Source organism: Micromys minutus (assembly GCF_963924665.1).
Source record: "Micromys minutus genome assembly, chromosome: 11".
Taxonomy (NCBI): domain Eukaryota; kingdom Metazoa; phylum Chordata; class Mammalia; order Rodentia; family Muridae; genus Micromys; species Micromys minutus.
The window spans coordinates 58971374-58988158 of record NC_137980.1 but is presented as its reverse complement, the minus strand read 5'-3'; positions in this window follow the sequence as shown (position 1 = coordinate 58988158).

Genomic DNA, 16785 nt, shown 5'->3' with positions numbered 1-16785 from the left:
AGAGGCACAATGGGACCATGATGGGTTCCCTGTGGTACTGGAGAGAGGTCCTCATCAGGAGGACCTGTACAGACAGTGCCATGTGGTCAGCTTGCCTGGGAGCTGAAATCTACTGACCTTGATCTCAAGGAATTCCGATCACGCCTTCTCCAGGAGATACTCAGCTAGCTTCTCGCTACCCCTGAAAGCTTGCATTTCCTCATCACTGGGGCCTGAAGGCCTTCCATTTTGCCTCTGCTGCTGACCCTTGGGCACAAATGACCTGGTGGGCTTCCGGGATAGAAGCCAAAGCCTGATTGTGCCCATTGCTCCCCAGAAAGACCACAGCTCAGATGGAGTCTTACTCTGCCTGGGCATGCATAAAGGCCTAATCTTGTTGGCAATTGGGCTTGTTTCAAAGGACGTGTGGTGTCATTCATGTAAAGGGGACGCTTCTGCTGGCCTCTCATCTCCTGAAGTAAAGGCCATATCCCACAGAGCTCCCCTCGAGGGGATCCCAGAGGTCCAATTTCTGAAGCCATCCCCTAAGTCACAGGGAGGATCCACACAGACCGGAATGAGGGACATCCCCTCCCCACCAGACCTTCATCTCTTTCTCCTCTTTGGCCCTAGACACAGTGAAGTCTCAGACACAAAGCTAAAGTTTTGGCTGTAGTTCCTGCTGCTAGGAAGAGGGTCCCAGACCATGTGAGGGGCATGGTGGACTTTGCTGGGCATAGGCATGGTTGGGTGCAGCGCAGCTGGAGTTGAAGGGTCCCCCTCTCTACAGAAGCTTTGAATGATCGACCCATCATTTTCTCACCATGGTTAAAGTGTGGCTCGGGCTTGCTCTGGTGCTAGTTCCAACCCTGGATGATCTGTGACCCAGTCCAATGCCATCACCAGGAAAACTCTGCTTACCCATCACACCATCTGCTTTCTGTCTTCCCGGGCTGAATGTGCCTCCCTGGTGCAGCCGGGTAGACCTAAAGCATCCTTCCTCGGGCAGCCAATGAGGCTCTTGTGCTTTGCCGGGAAGGCAGGCAGCCTTAGCAGATCCCCTGCATAGAGAAGCTGAATTCTAGAGTTTGGCTCTGAGCCATCCCAGCAATCAGAAATCTCTCTGCCTTGGCACCTTTCTCTCCAAGGAGACAGAATGGCTCAGCTTGGTGCATGCAACTCCCAAGAGACCCCTTGCTAGGCCCATGACTTCATACTTGCCGACTAGTAAGTACCCCCAGCATGAGCACAAGTCACAAATGCAGCAACTAGCGTTTGCTCAATACCTTTAAATGTTAGGTGATGTGTCAAGCATTTATTTACTTAGTCCTCCCACACACAAGAAATGCCACGGTTAAGCTTACATACATCACAGAGGTGGTAAGGAAGACTCAGATGTGGAATCTGGGCGTCCCATATTTTAGTTCTTGGGAACACAGGGTCTCAGCTCACTTAAGAAACTATGATGAAATATGTCTTGGGTCAGGTCATTTGTAAACAACAAATTTATTGCACATAAATCAGTTACCATGTAGCCCAAGATCAAAGCAACAGATAACAGGCTAATTGATGTCAGCAATACCTTGAACATGTCTTCACTAAATGGAGAGCCGGCTAAAGCTCCTGATATCACCTCAGGAGGTTTGAGTCTCAGGAACTTGGTTCCCAAAGGTCCCACCTGCAACACTACTGTATATATGGAGGAGTGAGTGTGGGGCACAGACAGGGCCAGAGCAAAGCTGGAACTAACATTCAAAAACAAAAACAAAACAGGGCAGAAGCAGCCACAGAGCTGGGAGGGGGATGAACACTGGACACGGTCCCCTCAGGACACCAGGCTGGAGCCACGTGGCCTTGAACCAGGTTTTCTGTGGGATGGCAGAGGTGGGGTTCCACAGTTTGAATGTGGCTTGCTCTTCCATCCCCATCACGGCGAAGCTTGCCCCACTCGTGAGAGATGATGATTCTGGTGGAGGTGACGAGACTGTGCTCAGTCAGGCTCCTCTACACGCACAGCCCCTTCTGTGCGTGGCTGCTTCTCTTTCTTCTCCCACGTGTTGTAAGCTCGGGGTCTTTGCCGGAGGCAGGTGCCATGTGTTGGACCTTCCAGCCAACAAAATCATGACAGCATAGATGCAAACATCCTAAGAAGGTCATTAGCATGCAGACTCCGGCTGTATATAAAAAGAGCAATATATCATGACTGGTGGGGAAACATGACATGTAGCTGCTTCACAATCTGAAAATCATGGCTGTAGAGATGGCTCAGTGGCTAGGAGAATTTGCTGCTCTTCCAGAAGATCAGACTGTTCTCTGGTTCCCATGGGCACCTACACACACGCACCTACCTCATAAATAAAACAGTAAGTAAATGATATGAAAATCCATCAGTACGGTTCATCAGACTAACAAACAGAGAAAGCATAGGCCTATGTACAGAAAGCAAAAAGGTATTTGGCAAAATTCAACATCCAGGCATGGTAAAAAAAAACAGCACAAAACAAAACTGTCAGCAAGCTAGGAATGAAAGGGACTGTTTTGACCTGGTAAGAGGCATCCACATACAATAAAGACCTCGAGTATAACTTAATGATGAGCTGAGCATTTCCTGGATCATTTCTTTTTTCCCATTTAGTGTAACAAGGGAAGAAGAAGAAGAAGAAGAAGAAGAAGAAGAAGAAGAAGAAGAAGAAGAAGAAGAAGAAGAAGAAGAAGAAGAAGAAGAAGAAGAAGAAGAAGAAGATGATGATGATGATGATGAAAAAGAAGAAGAAGAAGATGATGATGATGATGATGAAAAAGAAGAAGAAGAAGCATGCAGATAATAGTAATGGAAGAAATAAAATTATTTTCTCATACAGAACATCCCAGAAAACCTTTAAAAAAATTCTTAGAATTGGGGGAAGGGGTGGCAGTGGGGGGAAAGGGGGTAACATTTGAAATGTAAATACAGAGAATATCCAATAAAATTTTTTTTTTTAGAATTAGCAAGGAGTAAGCTTACAGGTTATAAATCCCACTGTCTGTTCATGCTATCAAAGAGCAGTTGGAAACAAAATACAGTATTAAATGTCCCATTTACAACAGTCCTGAGACTAGCTAGAGAGGGTCTGAGCTGGGCTACCAGTTCAAGGTTCTGGGTGGCTCTTTTTATAAGAAGGGTCCCAGGTCTGACGGTGAGACTCTCCAATGTTGTTTTCCTCAGATTCAAACTATCTGAAGCTCAGACGTCTGACCTTAGCACGGGGTCCTGGAGAGGAACAAGCAAGTAGTCATAGTTGCCATTAGCATTAATAATCAATCAGGTAAGTGAGGCGTAGGGTACATCGACCAATCAGCAGCACCCATTAGCAATCTTATCAGTGCAAATTAGAAAGTGGGAGCCCGAAGACCAAGTGCTGATTCTTTCTAGAATCTGCTCATGCAGGATCTGCTGGGGCCCAAGAGCTCATGTGATGTCATGGTGTTGAAGTGTTGAAGGGGCTCCAGGCTGAGACACTTTCCAGACTGTAGAATTCTGATATGAATGGAGTCACTGAGGCAGCTCCATCAAGGTCCACAGAAAGATCAGATGAGAACCCAGGCACCTTATACTGCTGCCGCTGTCACAGACATCACCACCATCACCGTCATCACTGTCATCTCCACTATCGCCATGATCACAATCCTTACCGTGTTCACCATCATCAGCACCATAACAACATCAACACCATCAGTATCGGCAGCAGTGTTCCTCCTAGGGCCTCATCATTTGCACCATCAGTGGTGATGGCAGCCAGGTCTCTTTCTGGCTACTTCCTTCTTGGGTATTGTGGGAGCTGCAGCCAGGGCCAAGAGACGGTTATCTTTATCCCACACCTGCCGATCCTGGCAAGAGGTTCCAGGCTTTGAAAGTCCACCGGGGCTTGGGAGCTCTCGCAAAGCCAAAAGCATCTCTGTGTGAACGATGAATCCTGGAGAAGTCCCCTGACCCCCAAACCTTTATGCCCTGTCTCTTTTGTAGCTCATCTCTCTGTTTCTCTGGGACTCTCTGTCTCACATCTCTCTGTCTCTGTCTACTTCTCTGGGACTCTCTCTGTTTCTAGCACACACGCACACACACACACACACACACACACACACACCCCACAGGCATGCACACCTTGGTGCTGAAGAAGCATGTAGCATACTGACCTTCTTCAGGCTCCTTTCAGAGCAGGGATGCTGACCACACTGAGTCCTCAATGGTTCCCTATATTTTTTTCCCCAAGTAAACTGAATATATATATATATTATTTTTAACCCATGAAATTGAAGTAAATTTAAATGAATGGATACAAGAGGGGAAAAAAAATCAAGTGTCCGGAAGTGCCTCGCTCACAAAACCTGAATTACCACCAATTACTGAGAAAATTATCCAAAATTATCACAAAGCCCAGAGCTGATGGAACCTGACCTGCTTCCCAGAACCCTGGCTTTTGGGTAAACAGCGGAGTCCACTCGGGTGGGCTAATACAGGGTGGGAGTATGGGCTGGACAGGCGTAAGGCTAGTATAGGGTAGGGTGCAGAGTTGGGGGTGCAGAGCTAATGCAGAGACAGAATATAGGGCTGGGGATGTAGGGCTGGATGGTGGAGGGTGAGGGCTGTTTGGTTTGTTTCAAACTTCCCAGCTGGTGTCAGGGCAGCTTTGACTTTTCTATTTTATAAATAGAACTACCATGCAAACTTTCCTTTGAAGACAAATCCTGTGAACAGAACAAAGTTACCACCTCCACCTGGGTCCGTATCCCACAGTGACTTTTCTGTGTCCTGGAGCTACCTAGTTGGTGGAGAAGAAGCCCCAGGCAGGGACCAGGGGATGGGACCCAGAGTGAGTACCAGATGTGCTCTATCTTAGAGGCTCCGGCAGCTGTGGCCTGATGTGGTTCTATGTCTTGCCAAAAAAGTTACCTCTATGAGACCATGGGTATCTTGGGAGGTAGGAGAAGGGTCCCCGTAAGCCCCGTGATTCCTCCCACTTGCCTATCTTCTATCCAGCAAGCACAGCCTCAGGCACAGGAATCCTATTAAAATCGTTCTGAGAAAAGCATCTTTGCTACAGTCACAGCCTGGCTGGCAAGCAGAGCCCCGCACCCGCACCCCGACATCCGACATCCGGAGCTGTGGGAGATGAAGGAGCCTCCAGGAACCTCTGTAGGAGACAGAGAGAGCCCGCTGGGGCTGAGTGGGTGTTGCTGCTAATTAAGTGAGGGATAAGGGGCAGGAACCTTAATTAGCATCGTAAGGAGCCTCTACCTCTCCAAGAGCTTCATGGAGGTGGTTTAGTTAGAACAGAAGTTTGGTTAGGATGAGAACAGGTGTTGGGGAGGGGAGATGAGCAAGCAGCTGCCATAGCTAGTGGCTGGCACAGCTGAGCACCTGCCTGGGTTCACAGACCCACCTTCCTTCCCACCCCACACTCTTCCCCATTGATACAGACTCCATCATGGGGCAGGCTGGCGGGGGGTGTCTAAGGATTGATCAGCTATACTATCTGAACAGTGCCCTGCTTTGAAAGCACAATGCTTCAGCCTTAAACTCCCTTGGGCCGTCAGCTCCTCTCTGATGTGGTCAGCATACAGTGACTAGAGCCAAACGGACTGGCGCCAAGGCAGAGAGGGAATATTCTGTGAGCCCCAACTCCAGGCCTTGCCGCAAGCAAAACACCGCTGCTTCGGCCCAGCCCTCTAGTGCCCTTCAGCCCACCCAGGAGGTCAGACCCTTCTAGAAGGCACTGCTTCTGGCCGGCTCTGAGGACGGTTCTGACAAGCAAGTGTACTGTGGCCAGGCCCTGCTGGGCTTTTAGTTCTATGGCTGAGCACTGGGCGTCGACTGGGAAACAGGCTGGAAGAAGTAGAGAGACTTGCTCAGGCACCAAAGCCTGGTGGATGTTGGGCCTGGGCCCCGGGGGCTGCCCATCAGTTGTCACCTGTTCAGACTGTTGCCTCCGGAGAGGTTTCCGAAGAGATCAGAAAGAAGCCATTGTGTGTGGTGAGCCAGACAAGGCTATATGTTTGGGCAGTAGCAAGGAACTGGTGGCATTATGGTTCCAAACTGGCCCTTTAGACATGCTTAACTGGCTCTCGAGGTGACCCTCCTACACAAGAACCCAGATTTGCCCTGGACTCTACTAGCACACAGTGAGCGCCGCAGCAGTGGGGACCCCGGGTGTGGTTTCTGCTCCTTGGGCTGTACCAGGAGGCTTGGAGATGGGGCTTGCACCAATAATGTGTATATAGAAAGGAAAATGATGACGCTGTCCCGGGTTTCAGCACCAATGTTAAGAAAAAGATGAAGAGAGTACGGAGGGGGGGCTGGGGGGGAATATGGCCCATGGAGGTGAGGCAAGGCCTGGGGGCAAGGGGGATGACTCTGGGGGACCCATATTGGGAATCCCTTCCCCTGAGGGACCAGCCACACGATGGTACAGTACAGAATAGAGTTTATTCAGGTCATGGGAGAGTTAAGAGGGTGGTAGAGACAGAGAGGAGAGTAGAGAAATAGAGGAATAGAGGCTGAGCACGTGGAGAGAGAGGGAGGCAGGGAAGGAGGAGAGGAGGGCCAAGGGGGAAGAGCAAGAGCATAAAAGAGCAAGAGAGAGGAGGAGGCAAGCAGCCCCTTGTGTAGTGTCAGGTAACGGTAGGGTGGGGTATACCTGGATATTGCCAGGTAACTGAGGGGCGGGGTTTACAGAATCCCAACATGGCTGCCGTCTCATAGCCCCCAACTGTTTGGCATAGTCCAGCTGCAGACCAGGGCTGAAACCCAGTATGAAGCTGGTACTCGGAATGCAAAGCCTGTCAGAGCCACTTCACTGAGAAGATTGGGGTCAGGCACCTGGGGATGGCAGCTCATACCCAGCTCCAGGGCCTCCTTCTGGAATGCCAGATTGATTTCTTAGGGCAGGATTTTCAATATAAAAAAAAAAGTCAATTCCATGTTCCTCCTTCTAAGCCTTCTCAGCCACAGCTGTCTCCTCCATCAGGTCAGAGAGAGTGAGGTTGTCCCCAATACCTAACAGCCTCATGCTAGCGGAAGCATCTGTTTACCCCACCCCCACCCCATCCTTCTTTACTTTCAGAGGTGTGGTCACGGGCCTGAGTCAGGGCAAGTAAGGATGATGCAGCAATGGACCCCCTGTGAAGCAGCCAGCAGTGCTAAGGGCTCCACTGAAAGGTGAATGGGAGGAGCTTGGGGCAGGGTGACAGGCTGGAGCACTGGTGTCCTTTTGACCAAGGACAGTGACATCACGGAGCTACCTGTCCCCTCACTCATCCTGTTCTGAGCTGGATGGGGACAGGACTGTTGGATTCATATTTCTGGTGGGGCTGGCAGATACTCAGATCATTGTTAGGCTAAATGAACAGAAGATCTGTGCTGGACGGTCTCAAACCACAGATCTGCTTTGGGGAGAGAAGGTCCTCACCAAAGAACGAGAGCAGAGAGCCACGGGATGGCTGGCATTCATGATTACCTGAGATCTCAGTAGCTGCCCTAGGGACTTCCCCGGTTGGGCACAGCCTCTCATAGTCTGCATAGTCCTAACTTCCCCAACCTTCTGCTTGTCTCTCCTGCTCAAGATGGAGCCAGCCAGTCCTTAATGACATACAAAAGCACCGGAAGGGCTGTGCTTCTTTCCAGCACTGGCCCATGGGGACATCCAGGTGCCCTTCCCTTCCGTACACTGATGTTTGATGCCTATAACTGGACTGGTGTTAACTGCACAATGAAAAGGAACCTCCCGGCCTTCTGCGGTGAAGTTGACTGTCCAGCTGGGGCGCAGCCAGAGGGAGGGAACACATGGCGATCCATCAACATACCACAGCCAAATTTATGTTTCCAATGCCCAGAAAGCGTATTTAAATTCGGCAAATGGACGTCGGGGTAATTATCTTCACCATGGTTGGGGCGAGGTCCAGGGCTCTCTGAGGACAGGGCAGGAATGTACTAGGAGCCTCACAGAGACAGAGAGCCGAAACAGCCCAGGAACAGAAAGGGAAGTCGAGGCTGCTCACCCTATCTGCTAGAAGAGAATCACCCGAAGAAAGGAGCTCAAAGTTAGTGGCTGGAGATGCTGTGGAAGCTTCCATGGCTTAATTGGAGGTAAATAGAAAGGCCGTGGGTGTGCCCTTGGTCATGGGTATTGATGAGCCTCAGAGCCCCCAGTAAGCACCGGCTCCAACAGGCACTGAGTTGGCTCTGGGATCATGCTTGAAACCACACAAGCATTTCTGGATTTCTGGATTGGAGATGTGAGGAGCTATTTGCTGATGTGTCTCTGACAATAAAGGTGTGTGCAGAATTCCCCTGTGCAGACACTGTCAGGTGGGCACGGCTTCTGTGGGAAGGAATGGAGATTCAAGATGCTTCCAGGATGCCAGTGTCCCAAGTCTGGGAAATGTCCAGAAGGTGTGAAACAGGACAGGGTGGGGGCTCTGGTGTCAGAGTCAGGTCTCTCTTCCTTCTCCAATGACCTTGGCTTTGATAGCATAGAAGTAACAACAATAACATCATTCCAGATGTTGGTGACAATCCATCTGGTAAGACAAATGTTGGAATGTGCCAGAAATTGAAGGGAAAAAAAGTGTTCCCAGGTGTAAATGACCCCTTTCGGACAGCTCTGTTGAGATCTTTCAGAAACTCTGAGCAGGTGGAGTCTTGCCCGAAGCCTGCTGGCAGAACAATATTTCGGTGTCCCCCTGCCTCCAGCCTCCAGCCAGCTGTGCTAACTAGGAAGGTTCAAGACCATGCTTACCAGCGGGCATCCAGCTGGGTTCTAGTCAGTAAGATCCAATGTCTATGGATCTGGGACCTAGTTTGGAGGCATCTTAATGGTTTAGAGCCTTCTTCTTGTTCCTTGGGACTACCCCATCCTTCAGCTTCCTGTCAACCTGGGTCCCTGGAGTTACTGCTAGGACAGGCCCACTCCCTTATCTTACAGGTCGTCTCCCTCACCATGAGAAAAGTCCTGGATTCGGTCACCCGGTGCTCACTGGGCCAAGTCCAACTTTGTCGCTCCTGCCCTGTAGGAGAACGCATATCTACATCCGTGAGAGGTGTGTCTGCCCCCAGGACATCCTAATTAGGATGAATCAATTGCCTCCACCGGGTCTTAGAAGCCCTCACTGCAGCTTAACAGAAAAAGGCCCCTAGCACCTCAGGGCATCCCTAAATGCCACAAGGTGCCACTCACACCCTTATTGAAAGTCTCCACTGTGTTGTAGCCAGGACAGAACTTGGGGATGGTGAGGGGGAAGGTATGTAAGTGGGTAAGGATGGCAGAGAACAGGGAGGGGTGGAAGAGGCAGAGTCCTGCACTGCCAGAGAGAGGAACTTCGTGAGGAGACAACCTGGAGTGGTGGTCAGGAGCCTCCTGTAGCTCCACTATCAGTCTTTTGATTTACTGATGGGGCAGGAGATGCCTGAGCTGGGTGCCCACAGCAGCCTCAAGAGTCTTGGTTGCCAGTGACCAATATTGAGATGCCCAAGGACACCCAGGGGCAAAGGAGTGGGAAAATTAGTCCCAACTCTGTGCTCCCTTTCTTAGTTGCTTAACAAGAGAAATGTCTTCCTTGTAATGATCGATCTTCTGGGCCTAGAGATCCGAGTCTTCAAGGCCTCTGGATAGGAGGTAGTGTGAGTGCCCTACTCAGACCCAGGGAGAGCAAACTGTGGAAGCAGAGGCTGAGCACACAGGCTATCCCTTCCTGTAGGACCCCTTCAAGGAAATGAGGGTAGAAGTGAGCAGGGCAGGGGCTGGGCTGTAAGCTCAGTCACAGGGCAAGCAGGGCAACCGAGTCACAGCTGAAGACTGTGTACATGTACATACCTTATGCACACACATATACATACAGTGCAAACACACACTGTATACATACACACCATGCACAATTGTCCTATGCATATACACATCTCATGTAAACATGAACACATACCCTGTGTATAAACATACCTCATGTATATACACACCATGTATACACACACATGTACACATACACCCACAATCATATTCTGTACATGCCTATTCCACATACATATGGGAATGTTTACACATTCTATGCATACACCATACACACACAATACACCCTATATACACATATCACATGAAAATACACTCCACATGTGCACATGAAAACTCCATAAACATACACTCTATGAACATTCATACATCATGCATACATACACCCCATGCATACATATACACACCCTTTGCAAACATATATTCAATGTACACACACTACACAATTCTGTGTATACACATACCTACATGCATACATAGCATTTACACACATCTATACATGCAGTTGTGCATTCATACCCTGTACATGCTTACCCCATGCAAACACATTCATGCCCACTTCATGCACACATACCTCATGTAGACATACAGCCATGGCACATGTAAACTCTGAGCATACACCCTATGAACATACATAAACAATACACGTGTAATCCTGTATAAAAATACACCCAGTGCACAATACCCCACCCACCCCACATAGATGCATGTACACATAAACTCCTTGCATATGCATGCCCATGCACACACACATCCTATGTAAACACATACCCTATGTACATACACACCATGTACACATACTTCGTATATACATACTCCACACATACACAGAGAGACTTTATTTGTGCTTTCTGTATCTCTGTCAGCCTCTAGGCCTCAATGGTCCCATGGCTTTGGTAGAGAGGCCAGGGGCTACCTAGACTTTATTTTTCTGCCCACTCTGGGGTCACAATAGGTTCTTGTCACAGAGAGACCCAATACTCATGACCCTCAAAGAAGCCAGGTGGCCACTGCGGTCCCTTATTTAATCTCTATAGCTGGGCAGGCATTATACCCCTCATGAACACTCATAGTGCTACCTTTTTCAGGTTGTTTGTGGGATGTGGGTCCCTAAGAAACTGGACTGAATGGTCCAGGCCAGCCTGATATATGGTTTCTGGGAGCAGGGTTGGTCCTCAGCCTGTGACAAGTCTCAATGATCTCAGGAAGGTGAGAGTGCAGAAGGGACCTGGAGACTTTGCTGTGACTCCTGTCCTCTAAAGAGCTGTCTTCCCCTTGACCTATCTGTTCTCAAAGCTTTAACCACGAGAACACCCCCAGTTCACTATGGGAGGCTGATCTGGAAGGTAGGAGATTCTGTTCAAGATCTGTGACCAGGAGGGACACTGTGAGGGCTAGGCCTCCTGCCGTGGGCTCCTGTAACTCATATACCCCAGTTATTGGGGTCCTGATATGTCTGCCCAGGGCTAAAAGCATGGCTGGGAAGGGCTGAGCACTGGCTATCCCAGATAAGCAGAGTTTGTCCCCTTAGCAGATCCCGAGTCTCTCACTAAATAAAGCACTGGCAGTTTCTGAGAGTCCAATCCTAACTCCATCCCTAGAGGACTTTCCTCCAAGGGAAGATGCTGTCAGGGGACTTCATAAGTCAGGGGCCATATATGGTCTGGGTAACATATATATATATATACTTGAAAGTTCTGCTCTCAGCTGCTGGTAGTGACTTCTACCCACATCTGTGCTAGGAGGGGCCCAAAATGATCCAGACACCCACAGAGTTCGTGGACCTGCAGCATCAGAATGTGTATACTGTCTCTTAGGAGAGATCACAGGGGGGCTGGAGAGATGGCTCAGAGGTTAAGAGCACTGACTGCTGTTCCAGAGGTCCTGAGTTCAAATCCCAGCAACCACACGGTGGTCTCACAACCATCTGAAATGGGATCCGATGCCCTCTTCTGGTGTGTCTGAAGACAGCTACAGTGCACTATATAATAAATAAATCTTTTTTAAAAAAGACAAAAGTCTCATGACATGGAGATACAGACATACAAGGCCATGTGTTGAAATCCAGATGGGAGCCACTTCTACCACAGAAGTCACCAGAGTTGGCCCACATGGGCAGTAAGGGGGAATGTTGGGCCAACTTTAGACATGGTGACACAGTGACCTGGGGGGGGGGAGCTCAGGATATCAGCTCCATGAGGGACCACAGGAATTCACCTGGCTAGGCTTGGAGGAATAAGAAGCAAGGAGAGTTGGAGGTGAAGGAGAATTTTCCAGAAGGACCTTGCATTCTCCCCAGAGGGTCACTTAATCCCTGGCTGGCCCTGCAGCTGCCAAGTACAGAGTGATTCAGGAGGCTGCCCCTCCCCCACCCTCCTCTACAGGGCCGCGGTGGCCACAGTCTCTTGTCCCTCCTGTCCTCCTAGTCATGTCCCTCAGGGTAGGGAGCTGCATCGATCCTTCACAGAGGCATTTTCTGGGGGACTCTGGCTGGAATTCTCTGCAGGCAACCAGCTGGTGGGGACAAAGGGCTCTTCTTTGTCAGCCTGTCAGAACAAAATTCTTCACAAAGAGCCTGAGATCCACCACCTGTCTCAGCATCAGCTGCAGGACCCAAGCTGTGTTGCAGGGCTGGGGAGTCAGCAGGTATTGAGAGACTTAGGCTCTGGCTACAAGGGGTGGGGCCTGAGTGTGGTTGTGGTCCCTGAAGGGGGTTGAGCCAATGTTCCTGAACCTTGGGCACATAAGTGCTAAGGCACAAACCAGTAAACAGGGATACCCTTTGGTAGCCTAGTCTGCCCCATGCCTAGACTCTGAAGATTAGATCATAAATGTTGGCACAGGGACCCCTGCAGCCCAGCTCCAAACCACCAGGAAGTTAAAGGGCAATCCAGACACCTGGTCCTTAGCACACTCCTTATAGTATAAATAACACAGGGACCGTTCCTACCTCATTCAACAGCCGAGGAAACCAAGGCTCAGGAGAGTGAAAGGCTTGCCCGAGGTCACTGCATGGGAGGGACTGAGCAGTTTTAAATCAGCTCTGGCTGTCGGCCATGATGCTGTCTCTGGGCCAGCAGTAAAACTCAGAGCCAGCAGGGTGATGCCTCTCATTCATCACCACCGTGCTCCCTGGAGCTGGAGCCCTCCTCAGAGTGTTATGGAGTGGGAGGAAGGCAGAGCACTGACTGCCCCAGCTTTACAAATCGATGCCCTGCTGGCAAAGAGGAGCACCCAGCGGAAGTCAGGTGAGGAAGGAGATCACCAGACTACTAAAACAAGGGAAGTGGGCTCTCACATACTAACCACAGCCATAGGTGATCCTGGCTAGCATTCGGGCAGCGGCTGACCCTGGGTGACATGGTCCCTTAATCCAATACCAGACTCCAGGGTGCCAAGGATCCCCCCCACCGGGCCTAGAGCTGCCACGGTGGTACCAGGTGTCCTGTAGCTTGCCCACTGTTTCAGTGCATGACTTTAACTTGGGGTGACTGGTAATATCCTGGGCTAACACCTAGAGCAGCCAAGGGTCAGGATGAGTTCTGCAAGAGGGGGACAGGGAGTGTGGCTGGGCCCTAGGTACTCATGCAGTGGAAGTGCTCACTCTTGGTGAGGAAGTGCTCTGAGCCCTCATGTCTCTGGTCCTGCCTGGCAGACCTGGCCTCGAGTCCCCTCCATCCCCACCCCCTGGTGCTCTCTGTAGCCAACTGCCCATAACCCCCAGCCATCTTAGAGGGGCCCTCAGCCTGGATGAGCCCGGTCGGTCCCGGATGGGGTTGAGAACAGGGCAGGGCCCTGGAGGTGGATGTTCCTTTTCTCCCTTTCTCTCTTCTTCCCCTTTCCCTCCCTCCATCTGTCCCTGCCTCCCGTCTTTTTCCCTTTGCTGTACACCTTTTCCTCCATCTGCATTCAACGCACACGCCCAGCCACACTGACGTCCCTGCCAGTGTGTGAAGCCCAGAGCCTCCCCGCTGGACTCACATCCTTGTGGGATGGAGGCCTGGTGTAGCGGACACAGCCTTTCTATGAATCCCTGTTTATACCAGCAGATGGTTACCATGGAAATGTCCTTGGGACAGGGTGTAGGGTAGAGAGGGCAGAGAGAGGGAGGGCGGTCCCCTCAGAGGCCTGTATCTTTAGAACTACCTGTCCAGTTGGGCAGCAGGATCCTGGAAAAGAAGTAACAGAGCCAGGGAGGGAGGTATTGCAGGGGCTTTCTCCACTCCCCCACCCTCAGGGACACAAGACTCTGGTCTCGGGGTCACCGTAACCTTCTTCCCAGAGTATTTTATAGACGTGTAACCTGGGTCTTTCTTGCCTAGTGCCCTCAGTAAGAGCTTCACTCAGTGCCAGGATTCCCAGGGTCCTCAGCAGTGGCTTCTAGCCAGCAGGTGGGGCAGAAGGGACCCTACAAATTAATGAGAGAGACTGATTAATCTGCTGCATTAGCAAATCCGCAGGGAAAGTCAACCAGCCAGGCAGATGTGTGTGAGCTAGTGCACGTGGTGCACAGGGCTGTGTCAGCAATGCCCTGAGGGTGGAGCTGACCCCCACCTGGCCTTTTGCCCCAGGAGAGACTGTCTGCTAGTGTGAGCCACTATCCTAGACCGCTCAACCTGGAAGTCTGGGTACCCAGCCTGTCTGCAGAAGCTGTGAAGAAAAACAGGCAACAGAGCTAAGCTGCCCCTCAAAAAACTTTCACTTTCTCCTGACTAAGTCACAAGCTAGGGCCTAATTCAGATTTGGTCTGGGGCTCCTACATCTGAGTTGTTTGGAAAAGGCTGCAGGAAATCACAGATCTGAGGTTGTACCAACAGACTCGGCTAGCGGGTGTACACTAAACAATCCCCAGGTACAAGTGGATACCATGGTGTCTACACTGATCCTATGTTCCTTCTGGAAGCCTCTGAGGGCTCACCTGGCTCACCACTCCCTTCCCACCCTCTGACTCCAGAGCAACTCAAGACAGCCAAAAGATGAAACTGTGGGTTAGATTCAGGATGGAGAAAGAGAAGAACCTTTACCCAAAAGGAGGTTTTGATTTGCCATGGAGCAGGGGTCACGACCCTCATCACTGAACCTAGGAAGTAAATATCACTCAGAGGCAGTGAGAAGCCTTAGTCTGCCTGCCTCCCTCCACAGCCACGTCTGAACGACAGCACCTAATCAGAGTTCCACGGTAGCTGGAAGAAACTCCGGAGGAGCTGGGCCATGGTTGGCTACTTCTATATATTTAAGAGGATCTAACACTGTGGCCCAGGCTAACCTCAAACTCACTGTATAGTCTTACTTTGAACTTGTGGCAATCCTCCAGTCTCAGGCTCTGAATACTGGGATTACAGGCACACACCACCCTGCACCCATTTTTGGCTTCTGGTATTTACAGAAGAGGATGGAGTTGTTTGGGTACACTGTTGCATAAGGCAATCCCTTGTTCTGTGCTAACATGAAGCAGAGCTGTCATGTCAAGTTGGCTGTAGACCCAGGTCCAGCTGCAGTTTTCCCTCGAGGGTCCACCATGCTAAGTCTTACACAGGCTTGCTTTCTGTCCCATGGGCGGTGCTTAGCCACAAACTGATTTGTTCGTCTGAGTGTGCTTAAGAATACCCACTTAGACAGGGATGGGCTAATAAATGTGTAGAGACAGGTCTGACTCTTGGGGGACAGAGGTGGATGAGAACAAACTAAGTGGGGGTTCCAAAGGGGGGATTAGCTCTAGTGGTGAGCATGGAAACAGTGGAATTCCACTGAGAAAGCTGGACTTTTCCTTGGCTCCTGGAAAGTCTCCAGGCATAAAGGAGTGGGTACCCCAAGAACGTTTTCCACATGAGGTCAGGGTGCCTGCTCTGAAGCACGATAGCCTGTTCTAGGATCCCGATACTGGATGTGTGATCGTGAGCAAGTTGCTTAAATCTTTCTGCACCCATTTTAGGGAAGGTATAGGTAAGGTAAGAATTGGCCTTTGAGCGTACGGTGGGAGTCTGGTATATCAGCACATCCTCAGTGTCTGGGCCAGCATCTAGGAGGAACAATGACCACTGCAGAGGTGCTCTGCCCAGGGGGGAGAATATTTTGGAAGCCTGTACTGTAGAGTCTGCTCACAGTGTCTAGGCAGATGGCTCCTGTGACTGGGAGGAGTCTGAAGGTCCCAGAGCAGGTGTGTGACATATGTGTTTACTGTGGGCCAGAGGACAAGAGAGCTAGGTACACTACTGTTGGAGGGGCAGACAGAGGAGATGGGAAAGAGGAGGGTAGGCATGGGAGCAGAAGCTGGACCATGAAAACTGCCCCGTACTGTTGGCAGGGGTGGGAGAGTGGGGTTCGTCATGGAAGGCTAGAGGGACAGAGGGACAATCAGCCTCAGAGCCACCGTGCCTGGGAACAGAGAGGAATGTACTATAGGGACAGAGATGGCACTTTCTTGCCTTCAACTTCAGGATTGTCTCCATCTGGGGGCTCAGAGCCGGGTGCAGAGTTTCTGGGACAAGGCAAGGTTGGGATACATCTGGCTTTTGGGGTTGGACAGGGTTCCTTCCTTCTTGGGTGACTAAGGCCCACAAACCATCACCTCTCCCAGCACCTTCTGCTCAGAGGTCCCCCCTACCCCCGACCCACGCTAGGATCCACAACACCAGAGTATCTCCTCTTAAGGGCAACCCTCAGGACCACCCCTAGCACCCTGCAGCTTGTCTCCAGGTACCTGTCCTCTCTGGCCAGTAGCTTTCTGCCCACAAAGCTGGGGTGGGGAACTGCTTTTATGCCAGCACAGTCCACCGAGAAGGCAGGAGCAAAGATTCTGCACACTTAAAAAGGACAAAGAAGGACCTTGGCCCCGAGCTGTCCCTGCGAAGGTCTGGACACCAGGTTCTTCTCACTAGAAGGTGGTGCGGGGCCTGGGTGTCGCAGGATGATTCTCGGGTTTGCGGTGCAGGAGGAAAGCCGGGAGCTGATGGGGAATGGGTTCTTTCCTCAGTGTTGGGCTAAGGAA